The sequence below is a fragment of the Sceloporus occidentalis genome, unplaced genomic scaffold (genome assembly GCF_023333645.1).
Source record: "Sceloporus occidentalis isolate IW3139 unplaced genomic scaffold, rSceOcc1.0.p SCAF_1, whole genome shotgun sequence".
Taxonomy (NCBI): domain Eukaryota; kingdom Metazoa; phylum Chordata; class Lepidosauria; order Squamata; family Phrynosomatidae; genus Sceloporus; species Sceloporus occidentalis.
The window spans coordinates 217,796,468-217,813,052 of record NW_028316981.1 but is presented as its reverse complement, the minus strand read 5'-3'; the positions used below and the strand labels follow the sequence as shown (position 1 = coordinate 217,813,052).

General features: G+C 42.6%; 1 protein-coding gene across 1 annotated transcript in view; it reads right to left on the bottom strand.

The window, feature by feature from the left end:
* Positions 1–16,362, bottom strand: part of GNB3 (G protein subunit beta 3) — a 29,917-nt gene extending 13,555 nt beyond the window's left edge. The window contains exon 1 of the mRNA XM_089488935.1: positions 16,136–16,362. The gene's annotated coding sequence lies outside the window, so the exon portion shown is untranslated. The remainder of the gene's footprint in view (positions 1–16,135) is intronic.
* Between the last annotated feature and the right edge of the window lie 223 nt (positions 16,363–16,585).

Here is a 16,585-nt window from a genome sequence, read left to right as displayed (position 1 = left end):
AAAATCCGGCAAAAGTGGGATTGTTTTCAGATGATGTTAGGCTCATTGAGCATTAACGTGACATTAACCCATGCAGAAAGTGGCAAAACTGGAAAAGTGGAAAATCCCAAAAGTAAAAAGTGGCACGATTTTGCCCACTTTCTGCACGGGTTAATGTTGCATTAATGCTCAATGAGCCCAATGTGTCTGAAAGCAATCCTGGGATTTAAACCTCGTTTATCCACAGAATTTGAGCACTTTGTCCCCCTATGATAAGGTCCATAGTTCCATTGGGAAGAACATTATAAACCCACTTTTAAAAATCTCACAGTCAACAATTTCAGATTTCTCTTAGGCCATAAATGTGGTTCACTGTCATCTTGCTGATAGTACCAGCAAAACCAGAGATCACTTTTCACACATTCAGGTGTCTCTATGGCTGCAGCCACACTATAGAAATAATCCAGTTTGACACCACTTGAACTGCCATGGCTCAATGCTATGAGATTCAGGGAACTGCAGCTTATTGTGCTTTATTCTGGTGCCATAACAAACTACAATTCCCAAAATTCCATAGCATTGAGCCAAGGCAGTTCAAAATGGATTATGTCTGCAGTGTGAATGCAGCCTCTGTGTGTCACTGTCCCTTCAGTTCTTCCCCTACTAACCTCTCCCCACTTCTTACAGCTATTCCCCGTGGTTAATTTGGATTAACCATTTCTTACTGCATTGCGCTCTGATTCTTCAATAAAAGCTTAAATTGGGGGCATTGCCAGATGACAATGCCCATCTCAATAAAAGTTTTTTTTAATGCCTAATGATTTTTTTTGCCTAATCCATTTTCTGGTCCAGTGACAACTTTTTCTGGGTCCATGGCTGCTTTTATTTAACTTCATCCTAGCTCCCATACTTCTCTTTAGTTTTGTATATCCACAACCTGCCCAGTCATTCTTCTTGCCATCTTCCACAAATGGCTCTAGAGATTAAAGGCTCTAGAGATTAAAGAGAAGCTCTTCTTGTGTAACTGCCACCCCTAAAGCATAGAATTTCCCAGGAAATCCGGATATCCTCATCTTCCCCTTGTAACTTGCCTTGGTTGCATCCCTTTTGGATTAACTGCAATGCATTATGTAGTAGTTTGCGTGTTGTACTACCACTCTGGAGACCAGGTTCAAATCACCACTGAGCCATGAAACCCAATGGGTGACCTTATGCAAGTCACACTCTCTCAGCCTCAGAGGATGGTCATGGCAAACTTCCTCTGAAGAAGCCTGCCAAGAAAACTCTGTCATAGGTTCGCCTTAGGGTCACAATAATAATAATAATAATAATAATAATAATAATAATATGTTTTATTTATATACCGCTATTCCAAAGATCATAGCGGTGAACAGCAAGTAAGCTAATTAGCAAGTAAGCTAATTAGTTGGAAACAACTTGAATCCAGACAACAACAACAACAACAATGAAATGTATTCTACGTGGGGCTGCCTTTGAAAAGTGCGCAGACGCTTGGCCCAAAGAGCTGCCACTATGTTGCTTACCAGAGCTGGTTACAGTGAGCAGCATACAGTTCTCTTGTTGCAACAGCTCCATTGACTGCCAGTCCAATTCAAAGTGCTGGTTTTGACCCATAAAGCCCTATACATCTTGGGTCCAGCTTATTTGAAGGACCATATCTCCCTTTCTAAGCCCATTAGAGCTCTACAATCATCTGGAGAAGCCCTTCACTCTGTCCCTCCACCTTCTCAGGCTTGTTTGGTGGGAACAAGGGAGACAGGGCCTTCTCAGTGGCTGATCCCAGACTTTGAAACTCTCTCCCTAGAGAGGCCAGGATGACCCAATCCTTGCTGTTCTTCCGATCGCAGGTCACAATATTTTTATGCTGGCAGGCTTTGACAAACTGTTGCCAGTTGGTCTTTAAATGGGTTGCGGTGCTGTTTTTAATGCTTTAAAGGATTTGTAAGCAAGTGTGGTGTAGTGGTTTGAGCGTTGGACTACAACTCTGGAGACCAGACCAGCCATGAAACCCACTTGGTGACCCTGGGCAAATCACACTCTCTCAGCCTCAGGGGAAGGCAATGGCAAACTACCTCTGACCAAATCTTGCCAGGAAAACCCCATGATAGCTTTGCCTTAGGGTCGCCATAAATGAGAAATGACTTGAAGGCACACAACAAGAACAATATAGATTTTAATGCATTTTAATATTTTTAAGGTTTAATTTTTTTGTTTAATTGTTTTTTTAATCTTATATTTATACTTTTATTTGGACTTTTATATGGTTTTTCACTTGTATTGTTTTAATAATAATAATAATAATAATAATAATAATAATAATAATATTTTATTTGTAACCCGCCTTTCCAGTGATCAAGGCGGGTAACAACATATTAAAAATGCAACAACAGCATTATACATAATAAAATATCAAAATAAAATCACAAATACACAATACAATACAAATAGCACCAGCTAGCACTAGAGTGCTACTGACAGGGGAGAGGGGAGTACTTTGGGGGTATTAGGGGTATGCCTGCTGGAACAGGTGTGTTTTTAACCCCTTTTTAAATTGGTCCAGTGAGATGGCCGAGCAAAGCTCGCCGGGAAGCGAGTTCCAGAGCCTGGGGGCAGAGATGGAGAAGGCCCTCTGATTAGTGGTGGAATATCTCGCTTCTGGAACTCTTCCCGGCAGACCTGAGTGTGAGGGGCGGATTATATGGAGAGAGGCGGTTCTCCAAGTACCCTGGGCCCAAGCCATTTTGTTCTTAGCCAACTGGAGTACATTATCAGGAGAAAGGCAGGCTAAAAATGTTTAAATTAAGTTAAATTAAATTTTAAAAAATTCAGGAAAGAGCAACAGCACAGCTACATAATGCCTGTTTACTGCTAGAGTTATCCATCTGGAAGCACCAAAACATTCATCTAGTAAACTGGAGGAAAAAAACAACAGGTTGCTACTAGATGTGGAATGAATGTAGAATTACCACAATTTGTTCAGTTACAATTTATGGGGTGCCACATGATATCATCACACATCTGTACTCTTCACATGTCTTCTAGTGCAGGACCATTACTTTGGCCAAGAACTCTGAGTTCCAACTCACTCTTAGGGCCCAAACAGACAGGCCAAAATAAAGCTGCTTCGGGTCACTTTGGAGGTATGCTGTTTAAATGATCTATGTGTCCTAAGATTCCGGGAGCCCCACCAAAGCCACAGGACTGAAGCATGGCTTTGGCACTGCTTCCGGACTCTTAGGACAAATGCATCATTTAAATAGCATACCTCCAAAGTGACCTGAAGCAGTTTTATTTTGGCCTGTGTATATGAGGCCTTAGTTAACCTGAAATCAAAGCACCTGCTGGTTGCACACAGGGACGTAGGCAAGAGGGAGGTTCTTGGGGTCCGGACCCCCCCTTCCATTAGAAAAATGAATGGTGCGTGCTGCTGCGCCATCGCACCCAAGCCCCATTATAATGGTGGCACTTAGTCTGGAACCCCCCTTCCCAAAATCCTGGCTACATCCCTGTTGCACAACCTGCTTTCTCCAGCCCGAGGCTAAGTTTAGCTGCAGACCTCATGGCTACAACACTAGGGCTAGTTTTTTGCCTTTTCTGTTCCTTTCTATTTTGTTTCCCCCTCAGTCTGATGAAGACTTCTAGGGGACTGATGTTTTGATAAGTTTTGTCTGGCTATCTCTTATAGTTTTTAACCTCTTTCTATTTTAGTGTACTGCTGCTTCATACAGTACTTGTATTTTAATTACTGTTTTAAGATGCCTATGGGCTGTTTTTAGGCCAGAAGCAGGGGCATGAAGGTTTTAAACACGTAAACAAAGAAACAAATAAAATGCATATGACTCAATGGTTTTTAAAAACAAAAAACATTAACTTCTCGTATTTTTTGATGGGTCTTGAAAGCCACCTTGAAAACATTTTTTGTTGGAGTGTAAGTGTAAAGGGAGAAGAAATCATCTAAGAGGCTGCTTTCTCCTTCCAGTTTTATACATTGATAAATTAAATAAATAATTCAACTTCAAAAATATGTTGTTCTATTAATTGAAGAATGCCTTTTTAATCCATTTTAAATGTTTTAAACAGATGAATCTAATTTATATAATCATAAGAGTTGGAAGAGTTGGAAGTTTGCATATGTCATTGCATTTTGTTTGGTCCTAATAAAGGCATTATCCTCCCTGCAGCTGTGGATTCTGAATTTTGTTTTACCAACACGACTAACTCTTTTTATAGTTATCCATATTGACATCACAGTAACAGAGACTAGTTTTTGATGTTTGTTCAGGGTGACCAGGCATCCTTCTTTCCAAGGACAAATCCTACATTTCACCCTTCTGTCCAGGAGGAATTTCAAAATGTCCTCGATTTGGGGCTTGACTAAGAAGCATGACTTTACATTTATATGAGTGTTTTTAGCTTTTATTTTGTAATGACCTACATTTTCTTAAATGTCCTACATTTTGCAGTGCCTTGTCCTCCTTTGCAATTATGATATCTGGTCACCTTGTGTTTGTTGATTTTGGTTTTGCCTGTTGGTCTCAAATGAGAGCACTGATTTTATTAACATCCACAGACTATTGGTTTGACTCAGTATTTCACGCAGTATCTTCATACAAGGAGGGGAGGAGAGAGAGAGAGAGAGAGAGAGAGTGTGCGTATTTCATGCAGTATCCGGCAGCCTCCCTGCACTTCAGAAGCCCTAAAATTGCGTTTACTTCCCACCCATATATTTTATTGCTGGCATTGCTAGTAGAGTTAGATCACTGAATCAAGATGGAAAGCATTATTTGACCTGGCAATTCAGAAAGATGGAAGCTGGTAGAAACTATGCTGGACAGATGCTTGGAAAGCGTCTAGGTATAAAGCAAAGAGTTCCAACTGACAAATGAATCAATGGCCTGTTACAGACAGCCAAAATAAAACTGCTTCGAGTCACAGTGAAGGTATGGTGTTTCAATGATGTATGCGTCCTAAGAGTCCAGAAGTTGCACCAAGGCCACGCTCCAGACTGGAGCGTGGCTTTGGTGTGGCTTCTGGACTCTTAGGACGCATGCATCATTGAAACACCATACCTCCAAAGTGACTCGAAGCAGCTTTATTTTGGCTGTCTGTAACAGGCCAAAGGGAATGGAAGTAAAGGAAGGGGTTTCTTTGCCTTTACTTGTGAATATTTTAGAAATGTGAGCCTTATTCCACAACACTGATATTGTTGACATAGTCCAGTCCATTAGAATTTTGCAGATTGTATACGTTATGCTTTTCCATGATTTCCAGTACCTTTGTTTGGAAATGCACAGTTGATCCAGATAATTAATTGTGTCAGTATCACATACCAATACCTGAATGTATAGTTAAAAATCTCCTTCTCCTCTAAAGGGCTTCCATCTCCATTGCACCCCTTTCAGACATTTCAGTCATGATCCTTGACAGCTTTCTCCTGCACACTTCTTCTGTACTACTTTAGCTTCGTTTTGAGACACTTTTGACAAGTGTCTGACTTGTGATCTGTTCCTAGATATAGCAAGATAGTGACAATGCTGGGTGTGGAAAGCAGCAGCTAACATTTTCCATCCAGATGGATGGATGGATGAATGGACTCAGAGGGAGATTCTCCCACCAGTTCAGATACAGGTATCTTGAGAGGTGGATCTGCCAAGCTTAAGTCCATCATTGTGTCTTGATAGGGCTGTCACCTAATTAAAGGAATCTGAATTGTCTAATCAATCAAAATAGTTTAAATGATTTGTCTGGCTTTCTCTTACAGTTTTTAGCCTCTTTCTATATCAGTGTATCACTGCCTTATGTAGAACCTATATTTTAATTACTGTTTTAAGATGCCTATGGGCTTGTTTTTTGGGACATGATGGTTTTAAACAGTAAACAAAGAAACAAATAATAGGCATATGACTTAATAGTTCTTCAAAAAAACCAAACACCCACTTCTCTTGTTTTTTGATGACACATTTTATATACAGCACCAGGTGTCATCTTGAAAGCATGTTTTGTTGGAGATTAATTGTAAAAGGAAAAGGAATCTTCAAAGAGGCTCCTTGCACTTTTATGCATTGATAAACTGAATAAATAATTTAACTTCAAAACTATGTTGTCCAATTGACTGAAAGGTGCCTTTTTAACCCACTTTAAATGTTTTAAACAGATGAATCTAATTCATACCATCATAAGAGTTGGAAGAGACCACAATGGCCATCCAGTCTACCTCCTGCCATTGCTCCATCAATTAAAGGTTCAAGCCCTTCACAGAGCATTTTCTTAAGTACAAGATGAGCGGAGCAAACTGTAACAAGGAATAATCCAATGGTGAAAATTACAAACCTGTGCACACTTGCCTAGGATAACATCAATGGGACTGAACAGACATGTCCAGGATTGGGCTGTGAGAAGGCTAAAGACCAGAGGACTATGTCTGAATCAACTTAAGGATGCAAGGCATGGTGGGCAAATTGTCTGAAGGCACCATGGTAAGAACTTAAAAACGCTCACTTGTTATTCAACAGACTCCCCCCCCCTCATTTTTATAAGTCTTTTCAGCTTCAAAGCTGCTTGCACCTGGTGTAAAATGATCCAAGAGGAGTATCAGCTTTCAGGATGTTTTCTAAGTGTTTTGCATTTCACCTGATGATCTCAGTAAAACTGTCTGGTGTTAGAAAACACATTATTTGATTGATTCAGGGAGTGGTTCAGCGAGCAAAGAGGCACTGCAAAAGTATTTGCCAACCCAGAAAAGTAGTGTGTACACTCCGTGCAAGGCTTCCTTCCCACCTCTCTTTCCCCAGTCTACTTTTTTCAGGGATGGCTGCTGAATTTTTCCTGTTGGGGCAAATGAGAATTAACTCAGTTGATGTTCTCATGTTTGTGGGAACTTTTCACATTCTTTTTAGGGAGTTATTTACACTCGCTAGTTTGCCTTCCCCACATTCAGTGTGCTATTATGGATCTATTTGTCTGAAATTCCCATGTTGTGCTTTTGCATGAGCACTGGACAGCACCAATGAGAAATTTCTGTCTATAAACACACTTGGATAGAAGATTAAGGTGGGCACCCTTTTAGCACCTACCCTTAGCATCAATATATAATGATTATAAAAGTATATCAGCCAATCTGAATTCAGTAAACTTGATTCTTGATGGACTGAAAAGGCCTCCCGGAACAGAATAAGCATCAGAAAGGAAACTGCTGTCTGAGAACAAAGCTCCTACTTCAAAGTTTGCTTCTGTCTACATTTCCATCTTCTTCTCATTCTTTCCCTTTGAACATTTCATCTGCCATTTCTAGATGATTTCTATTTTACTCATGGTCTTCCAACCTCAAATAAAATATTCAGTGTGTCTCTCCCTTCTCTCTCTCTGTCATTATCAGAGGTGACATAAACTGGCAGGGTCCTTCAGCTTTCAGAATCACTCAGTGTCATTCTCTTCTGTTGTTGTTGTTGTTGTTGTTGTTGTTGATGATGATGAATGCAAGGGAGCCTTGAAAATTCTAGAGGATGCTTGTTAGAGAGAGCACCTGTTACTTCATGAGGCACCACAGGACTTCTCTCCCATTCTCTGGATACCACGGCCATGTTGGATTGTCCTGGACCCTTTGTGGCTGCTTCAAGGGTCAGCATCATGCATGGCTGTCAAACTCCTTGCAAAGTGATATCTCCAAAGTGACCTCCTGTGTTTTGGTTTTTTTTTTTTTGTGGGTTTTTCAGGCTATGTGGCCATGTTCTAGCAGAGTTTCTTCTGTTCTTTATTCTGGGACTCCTGGTTTCAGTGACAGTCACCTCCTTAGGAGGACCACACAATAAAGCATGGCAAGACTGTAAACCCAGTCTTGAAGAAGAGTCATCTGAGGTCCCCATGCATCCCCACGTTGGCTTGCTATTTTGTCCACTTCTGATGTGAACTGTGAGCTGTCTCTATCACAAGAAGAGACTATGAGACTGTGATATGAGGAGGCTCGAAGGACCGACTGTCTCCAAATGTACCCATAGCTGGCTAAACTCTTCAACAGAGGGCCTTCTTGAGTTCTTCAGCCATATGAGGTGTGGCAGGTGGCCACCAAGAAGAGGATCTGCTCAGTGGTAACACTTCAGACAGGGGATGCACTTCTCAGAAAGCTCCACCACACACCTTCTTTGTTGTTCTTCCAAGCACCACACAAAGACCTTTTCATTCCTCCATTTTATACTTAATTTCCAACTTCAATAGCTCTGGCTTATGGTTAACAAGGCACTTACTGCACCCACCAATCCACTATTTCTACTTCCACAAGCAGGTGAACTACTTTGTGGTTTAAGTGTTGGCCTAGGACTCCAGGAGACCAGGGTTTTAATCCCCGCTGCTCAGCCATTGAAAACCACTGGATCCTCTTGGGCAAGAACGTCACACTCTCTCAGCCTAAGAGGATGGCCAAGAAAATGCTAGAATATGGTCACCATAACCATCCAGCTTGTGAGTTTGTGCTCAGGCCATCTGCCATGAACACAGAGGAATCCACTGAAAAGAACACAATGAAAAGGATGACAAAGACTAGCTATTATAGAATGGGAGCAGCCTCTGGAACTCCTTTCCATGGGAATCTGGGTTGATCCCTTTCCCAGCTTTCCTTTTACAGGCAGGCAAAATCATTTTTCTTTCACCAGGCTTTTAATATACAATTGTTGTCAGAGAAGCTTTTATATGGGGTGTATGCTCTAGTTGTGTTTTTTAAAGTTTTGTATATTTCATGTAATTTAAACTGTTTTAGCTATATGATTTTAATTGTTTTTAAATGTTTTATTGTAACATTTTTAGACAATTTTATTTAGATGTGAGCCATCTCAGGTTCCCTTCTTGGAAAAATGTGGCACAGAAATGAAATGCCTCTTGTAATTCTGTCTTATTCAGAATAGCAAAAAGGAAGAGGAGCCCTGTGTTCCTCTGTATCTCCTGCAGCAGCACAATGTTGTGAAGACCTTTTCAGCAAATCATGTACCAGTTCTCTCCCTGCTTCCTTTATCTGTACACAGTTCTTTTTCTTTGTCCTGAACTGTATTCTGGCTTTCCCTTTCCTAAGATTATTGCTCAGCTTCGCCTAGCAGTGTCCCCCTGCCTCTACAATCCACAACCCCAACTCTACTTGGCAATGTATAGCACCAGAGCATTAGAAAACAGACCAACGCAGAGTACCAAACACCAACAAAGCCAGTTTCTTCAGCCCCACAGTCTAGGGACATTATCAAGACAAGGGAAATTGAAAGGATAATCCAATGGCAATCCAAACGCAATCATGTAGTTTAATATTATTGCGTGATAGACTACCACATGCAATTTCGGGCAATGGGAAGTCAGTCTGAACGCAATAATGGGGTTTCACGTTATTGTGTGAGAGGTGATCACACGCAATTTCGGGCAATGGCAAGCTACTTTCGGGCAATGGGAAGTCAGTTTGAATGCAATTCGAATTCACGTAAATTTGCCGAACTAGCGAATTCACGCGAATGCGTTCTGACCCCACTTTCTTTTGGTTCGAAATTAAGAGAAATTCCTCCCATGTGATAAACTCCTATGTGAAGCTCAATTTGGAACACACAAGTGTTAGCACAGCAATACTAGTAGGAAGGGGGACATGCTTTTGAAACTTTTATGTTATTCTTGTGTAATACTGTGGCTAAAAGTGTAGACTATTAGCAGGAAAAGCATTCAGATTCCACCATGCTCATCATGTATTTGCTACTGAATAAATATCCAGATAGTGAACTAATGAATGGAAAAGGCTTCAGATTCCCTATATAGCTAAATAAATCTTTCATAATATGATTATTTTCTATCTCCAATTCACACTGTGAACAAGCCAAGGGATCAAGAACTTGTGGTCGAACATTTTTCTTCCCAGCAGGCCCAGGGCTGCCCAGCCTGGTTAAACCAACAACGGAGACTTCTCTTTGTTGTGTGCATTCAAGTTGCTTCCAACTTATGGTGACCCTAAGGTGACCTTATCATGGGGTTTCCTTGGCAAGATTTGTTCAGAGAGCGTTTGCCATTGCCTTCCCCTGAGGCTGAGAGCATGTGACTTGCCCAAGGTCACCCAGTGGGTTTCATGGCTGAAAACTAGGATTTGAACCCTGGTCTCCAGAGTCATGATCCAACACTTAAACCACTGCACCGTACTGACTCTCAGACATGGCACACTTTATGTTTAAGATTACAAGAATATTTACTTGGGAATGGGCAACATAGGTCAGGGCCTAAATGTCCTAAAGGCACCCCATCCCATCTGTTCTTGGAAACTGTGCAGGATCAGCTCTGGGTAGTATTTGGATGGGAGATGGCCAATGAATACCAGGTACTGTAGGCTGTATTTCAGAGGATGGGATTAGCAAAACTACCTCTGGAGATACCTTGCCTAAGAAGACCCTATGAAATTCAGACAAGGGACAACTTGAAGGCACATGCACCCATAGGCAACACTGAATTTGATGGGCCAGACTTCCAAGCAAACATCTATTTAGAGAATTCCTCTAAGAAGGAAAACCTGGAAACCACTTGCTCATATTTTTCATTGAGGGAAAGGTCCTGTGGGGCTTTTTCCTGCACGCAACACATTGGCCTGTTACAGACTGCCAAAATAAAGCTGCTTCGGGTCTCTTTGGAGGTATGCTATTTAAATGATGCATGCATCCTAAGAATCCAGAAGCTGCACCAAAGCTGCACTCCAGTGCTTAGGAATGGAGGGTGGCATTGGCGCGACCTCCGGACTCTTAGGACCCAGGCATCATTTAAATAGCATACCTCCAAAGAGACCCGAAGCAGCTTTATTTTGGCAGTCTGTAACAGGCCAATGGTTCCATAAAGAAAGGCAGAGAGGTTGCTAAGCCTCCCGAAGATTCTTAGGGGAGGGCAGAGAGGCTCACTTCTAAGGAGGGATAGGAAGAGCTAAATATAGCTGGAGGGAGCGATGGAGCAGCTTAGGCTCAGGTCTCCAGTGAAACCTTTAAATCTCTCCAAGGAACAATCTAAATGAGGGCTGGGAATTGTTCCCAACTTCAGAAGGACAAGAAGCCACAGTTAGGGACAAGAATAACTTTATATTTCCCCAAAGCCTGTACCCTGTTCAACCCCTCAGTAAATTGCAGAAAGGGATTTCTGGATTGGAAATGTAGCTCTATGTATCTGGGGAGTAGCACACGGGACATACAGGATGGACATGGCCCTTCAAGCCGGACAAATCTGCATTGCCCAAAGATTGATAAAAATACAGAGTGATCCTGGGGCTTGTAGAAAAGCCTCATATACAAAGGAGGGTTTATAATGTTGCTGGAATAGTCAGCCAGCATGGCATAGTAATTTGAGTGATGGACTACAACTCCAGAGACCAGGATTTGATTCCCAGCTCGGCCATGAAACCCTCTGGGTGACCTGTGGCAAGTCACAGTCTCTCAGCCTCAGGGGAAGGCATTTGCAAACCTCCTCTGAACAAACCTTGCCAAAAAAAACTTTAGGGCTGCTATACATCAGAAATGACTTGAAGGCACACAACAACAAAGCAACAATTTGGATGCTTCCATACAGAAGGCATCTAGCACTACCAACTGGATTCCTGTCCCTTCCATCTCCATGGTTGCCTGCCTTCATCCATTTGGTCAGAAGCTGTGGAATCATGGACATTTGCCAAAGTGATTGATGTTATTCCGTTTTCAAGTGAACTTCAGATACTTTCATTGATTGTAGCTGAATTCTCCTCTTCATCCCTGCACTCAGCCCTTCAAGTAAGTATCCCACTTTGTCTTCATAATTACCTTACTTGAGTATATCCAGCTAAACATAAAAATAACTAGCCCAAACTCACCTAAAAAGCTCCACTTGTCTGAGCGGGAATCTGAATCGAACCAAAACACAGTCTGTATAACTGGCCTTCCTTGGTTCTTCCATCCTGCCTGGAAAAGTAGCCTAGGATGAGTGGCAGCTGTGGACATTTAACTTACTAGTCCTGATGCCTGTGTTCTTCACAGGCTTGAACAGTCAACACAAGCAGGCTTGTCTTCTCTAAACAGCAATACTTTTCAGCTTTCTGGATGCTAGTAGGACAAGCAATCCCTCCTTCCTTTGGCAACGATCTGCTGGACTTTCACCCCCTTCCCTATTGCCATTCCCTTCTCCTTTTGTGTCTTGTCTCTTTAGATTGTAGGCCTGAGGGCAGGGAAATATCTAAATAAGTAACAATTTGTAAGCTGCTCCGATAGCCTTTTGGCTAAATATATAAATAACCCAGTCTTCCAATCTTTAAGTTGAAAATATAGTTGCTGTGGTGCTGTTCCCTCACAGTTCCTTTTTGTCAACTGCAGAGCATATGGTTATGGTTGCCGTCCAGATATTTCAAAAGAACCACCACCTCCTCTGCTCTCACATGTCCTTTTCTCTGCACTACATCTGCTTTCGGCCTGTCATGCACTGAAAACCCTTTATCAGTCCCTGCGTATTTCCTAGGTTTGCTTTGGTTTTCAGTCACTTTCTGTGTTCTTCCTTTTGTTTTTGTTAAGGCAATCCATGATGAAATGCCCTTATGAAGTATCTTCACATTTCTCATCCTGTTCCTGTCTCATTTGAGTCAGCGGGTCAGGGCTGGGCAACTCTGGCCATCCAGATGTTGTTTGACACCAGCTCCCATCATTCCTAGCTCACCAAAGCACTCAGACAGCTCAGGTCACTGTCAGCACTTCCACCTGTTAGCCAAGAGCTACAGCATACAAACCAACGTTAAGCACCAATTCACCACTTTTAAAGTGCCAGCCTTACTTCTGAGTCTGGCTGCTGTTTTAGCTCCCTCTTTCTGAATGGTGCCCTATCTTCTGTCCCTTACCTTTCTCAGTACCTGTTCACCTGCTGAGATAACATCCTCCCAACCCAACATGTATGGTAAATATTATCTGAAGGACATTGTTGCTTTCTTTTCATCAGTTTTGCCATGTGTGGAGAACATGCCCATGTGGCGGGGCCAGTGGTGTAGTGGAGCCAGAGGGCACACTGGGTCAGAGCACCACCATATTTTAATTGGCAAGGACAGTGACGTCCTCTGCCACTCCCCACAGACCCCTCAGCTTAACTGTAAACCTGCCAAGGGCTGGAGGGAAAACAGTTTCTTCCATCAGCAATTCACTGATGCTCTCCCCACCATAATACAGAGTATTTGGAAAAGATGGCCATGGTAAAGGGGACTTGGTCTTAAAGAACCAATTAAAAGTAGGGCCCATACAGGCAGGCCAAAATAAAGCTGCTTTGGGTCACTTTGGAGGTATGCTGTTTAAATAACACACGCATCTTAAGAGGCCAGAAGCTGCACCAAAGCTGTGCTCCAGTCTTTAGGACTGGAACATGGCTTTGGTGCGGTTTTCAGACTCTTAGGATGCATGCATCATTTAAACAGTATACCTCCAACAGTATACCTCCAACAGTGAACCTAATTCACTTTATATAGGACTTGCTCCTAGCAGAGGTGAAAACTGCTGGAGCTGGTTTCCTAATACATCAACCTGCATTTTTGGACTTTCCTTGGGAAATGTCATTATGAACACCATGATACTACTGGCTTTCCACTACAACACTGGGTAGGGAACCAATGCCTTGACTATAGAGTGGGGACAGTAGGTAACACAAATTACTCTAGAGCCATGCTTCCTAAGCAGACAAAAGACTTGCCTATAAACTTTCTGAACTTTTCTGGCATGTGTGTGTGTGTGTAATGTGTCTTCAAGTCATTTCTGACTTATGGTTTCTACAGAGGGGGCTTGTCATTGCCATCCTCTGAGGCTGAGAAAATGTGGCTCAGCCAAGGTCATCCAGTGGGTCTCCATGGTTGAGTTATAGCGACTGTAAGGCAAACCTATCATGGGTTTTCTTGGCAAGGTTTGTTCAGAAGAGGTTTGTCCTGGCCTTCCCCCGAGGCTGAGAGAGTGTGACTTGCACAAGGTCACCCAATGAGTTTCCATGGTTGAGGTGGGAATTGAACCCTGGTCTCCAGAGTCATAGTCCAGCATTCAACCCATTATGCCATGCTGAACCTACCTGTAAATACTGTGAAGTCAAAGGCTTTCATGGTTGGCATCCATAGTTTTTTGTGGGTTTTTGGGGCTATGGGGCCATGTTTTAGAAGAGTTCTAGAAGCCCCCCCCCTCTCTGGAAGGGACATCACTAAGATGTCAAGATGTTTAGTAGTTAACCCCCCAAAAGTTTAAAATTAATTTTTCATTTAGTATTAATCCAGTATGTATAGGTCATATGGATTTGAATTTAAGAGTGACGTTGTGGGAGGGGTCAGTAATAGTGTGCTGGTGATGGTCCATTGGAAGTTTGAAAAAAGTCCCTAGAAATGGGAGGAAGGACACAGTACCCCATTGTGTAACCCAGCTAGTGACAAGCTTGTGTAACCTAGCTAGTAACACTTGTGAGCTACACAGTTTGGGACTGATCTAGAGTACTGTGCTACACCGAGACCTACTACATTCACATTAGTATTTATCTTAGAAACAAACACTGTTTTTGTTTCTGGCAAAGAAAAGAAATATAAATGAAGTCTCCAGTCCCTTTTGATTATATGTGATGTGTGGAAAACTAAGTCTTAACCTGGAGTTAGTTGAACAACTATGTGGGCATTTCCTTATCAAATATACCAGTAAAGATCTCTTCTAAGCACTTTTCTAATTTCAGGAATTCAGGAATCGCTCTCTCTCTTAAAGTGCTTTATGTTCCACACAAATTATGTGATGAGTTAACAATCGTTTCGTTTCTGTTATGTCTGGGGAATATCTGTTTTACTCTGTTGCAGAAAAAAACAACAAAGTGTCCTGCAAAGTGTTAAAGATTTAGCAGCTTTAATTGGGCACAAGCCTCTGTGGACCACAGTCCATTGGGATTTATTTGGTTTATGCTAAATAAAATGTGTTAGTCTTTAAAGTCTTGTTAGTGCTAACAGAAGCCTCTTTCTAGGTATGTGTGTGTGTGATGTTCTGTATATCAAAAGTAAGCCTTGGCTGTGGTTGTTGTAACTCTCTGTGCACTAAAATCTGACCATTACACAAGTAGCATATAGGACTGAATGCTAACAACTCAGACATATCAATATTGTTATAACAGCAACATTTGGCACCATCTGATCCTTGGTAGGTCACATCCTGACACCCCTTCTCTGGTTTTTATTTAGCATTAGCACCCCCTGTATCGAAAGGGATTGGACAGTATGGAGAAAGGCAGACCCAGGATTCAAGCTAGATGCCCCCCTAAACCAGCTTCATGGCACCCCAAGAGTCCTTTTTGGGGCAGGAATGGTAGCAAGGCCCATGTAAGGGTGCTATAAATAGAAAAGGGAAAGGCACGGAAGGACGGGGAATTAACAGATGTCTTGGGGCTCCATGTAATCCCTGGGCGGGCAGTACTTGTTTGCCCTGTTGACCCTGAGCTCCTTTGGAAGGGGATAGAGAGCTGATCCACCACCTCCTGCCAGAAGAGAGATCAGAGGGCAGGACAAAATTACCCTGATCTGTTCTTCTCTGTCCCACAGCCCATATCTCAAGATTCCTTCTCCAAAGGGAACAATAAAAAGCACAAAAAAACCCTGGTACCAGCACAGGGCCCGCACAGACTGTGATGGGATTCCTTCAAGGCTCAACAGATTATGAGGTGTGGGTCAAAATTTCCTAGGAAAGTAGGATTCCTCCCATGCTTGTGTTGCAGCCCTCTCTTCAAGTTCAGGAAAGCTGACCCTACCTTATCTGCTTTAGATCCCCAAGGGTCTGTTTTGTCATGAGTTCATGGGATGGGGAGCTGATCCCTCAAAACAGAAATAACCATGTCCCGCTTTACAAGTGAGGATGCGTCTACTTCCTTGATAGAGATTAGGGGTTGGAAATTGTAGCATGTGAAGGTAGAGAAAGCAAATTGTTCAAAAGAAAGGAGCTTGTCAATAACCATCTAATTGACCCTTCCAGAGGGACATATTCTTCCATATACCAGCAAGGAGAGGGAAATTGCATTCCAAGTCAGTAAGAGAAGTGAAGAACACCAGAAGAGCAAGGAAGGGAGATGGAGGAAGCAGAAGCAGCAGCAGAAGAAGGAGCATCACTGGGGTGGGGGGTAAGGTAGGGGAAAGAGACATTCTTACCGTCCTCTATGGGGCAATTCCTCCTGCTCAGGACCCCCTGGCTCCCGGCGGGGAGAGTTTGTCTCCCTCAGGCCAGGAGACCCTGGCTCCCCAGCACTAGCTAACTTCTGGCACTGTCCCTGTTCCGGCACTGTCCACAGGCTTTGTATCTCTCCTTGACTCTCTCAGTGTCTCATCCTCTCCAAGGGTAGGTCTCCCTGTGGGGAGCTGGGCTCCGGTGGAGGGAGGGTAGGGGTTTGGGGGAGGGCCAATTCCAGGAGCAGCATCAGGCAAATTAAATCAGACACCAGCGAGTTGGGGAAATCGGATTGGGACTTAATGCAAAGCAGGTGGATTGGGAGGGGACAGAGAGGGAGAGTAATGTGCATTTGGAGAAAAAAAGGAACAACACGACCACAAGGGCTGATATAATTTGCTTTTGTGCATTAGGACTGTATTAATACAACACAG